General features: G+C 40.6%; 1 non-coding gene across 1 annotated transcript; it reads left to right on the top strand.

The window, feature by feature from the left end:
* The first annotated feature begins 996 nt into the window (after nucleotides 1–996).
* Nucleotides 997–1069, top strand: TRNAA-AGC (transfer RNA alanine (anticodon AGC)). Its single transcript has one exon. It is a non-coding gene; the product is annotated as a tRNA-Ala (tRNA).
* Nucleotides 1070–1311: the final 242 nt, after the last annotated feature.

Raw genomic sequence — 1311 nt, 5'->3', positions numbered from 1 at the left:
CTGAAAAACACTTGAAAAAAACACCATGGCCTTTTAATGTGTGAAAGACAAAAAGAGGTAGTAAGCCTTAAATTAGAAGAGAATATTCACATAAATTTTGGTGTGCTTTTTTTATGTAGAAAAAAAGAAAAGAAGGAAAGAAAAGGATGAAGGGAGGGAAGAAAGAAAACTGATGACCCAAGAATTGTTCTTTCATTGCAAAAATTCCATTTCTTTAAAAATTTCTGCTTCCTCCTGAAACTCTGCCCTGGCTTATGTGTGTGTGTGTGTGTGTGTGTGTGTGTGTGTGTGTATACCTGTGCAGGTATACACATGCATATATACATGCATACACACACGTACACACACACATATGTGTACATATATCCTGTTGCCCTCGGGTTTGGTCAGGAATACCCAGAACTGGCCACATTGTGGCACAGTGCCCTGAATATACTCCTTGGTGACAAGAAAGTGCTGTGTTGATACTTAAGTTTCCTGCCTTTTTTTTGTTTGCAAATGTAATATGTTGGGCTACAGATATGGCCTCTGTTGGTGTGCACATAAAGTCCCCTAGTGACCTGCATAATCCCTGCCTACAGTCTGTGGTCTTGAGTGCAGGCAGGGGGAAACCATGAGAGAGTTTGGCTGCTTTCCTCATAATCAGTAAGGGAAGGAAAGGGACTAACCATCAACCCCATTAACCGAGCACCTATGATTTACTCCTCACAATTGCCCTGAGAGGTTTGTGTCTCTCATCCAAGCATTTTGTAATTGAGCCTCATGAGGTTCAGAGAAAGTAAGTAAGTAAATCGCTTGAGGTGCCCTGGTGCAGTGCTGGAGTGACTAAAACCAGTGCTCCTCCCTCCCTCCCTCGGCTTTCAGCACCTACATGCCAGTCATTCAGGGATCACTTTCAGAAATTTCGTTATACCTAAATAATATAGTAATGCATTCTAACTTAAATCAGCTCACTTTTTAAATTCAAAATGTTTCTTAAAAAGGAAATTATGGCGGGGAGGGTATAGCTCAGTGGTAGAGCGCATGCTTAGCATGCATGAGGTCCTGGGTTCAATTCCCAGTACCTCCATTTAAAACAAACAAACAAACAAACAAACCTAATTACCCCCCCCTAAAAAAATAAAAAGGAAATTATATGACTACTATAAATGGAAACCCAGTATCAATGGTCCTAAACAGAGAGTATAAAAATCTCCATGGGCAAAAACACTTGTTTTTCAGCTCATCTTGAACCTATTTCTGCCTGACTGAGATTTTTAAATTTCTTTCTGTCTTTGGTGGTCCTAGGAGTCCTCGGTCAACCCCTATTTC

The sequence above is a fragment of the Camelus dromedarius genome, chromosome 11, assembly GCF_036321535.1.
Source record: "Camelus dromedarius isolate mCamDro1 chromosome 11, mCamDro1.pat, whole genome shotgun sequence".
NCBI classification, from domain to species: Eukaryota; Metazoa; Chordata; class Mammalia; order Artiodactyla; family Camelidae; genus Camelus; species Camelus dromedarius.
The sequence above is the reverse complement of the archived record's forward strand: the minus strand, read 5'-3'. Positions and strand labels throughout refer to the sequence as shown.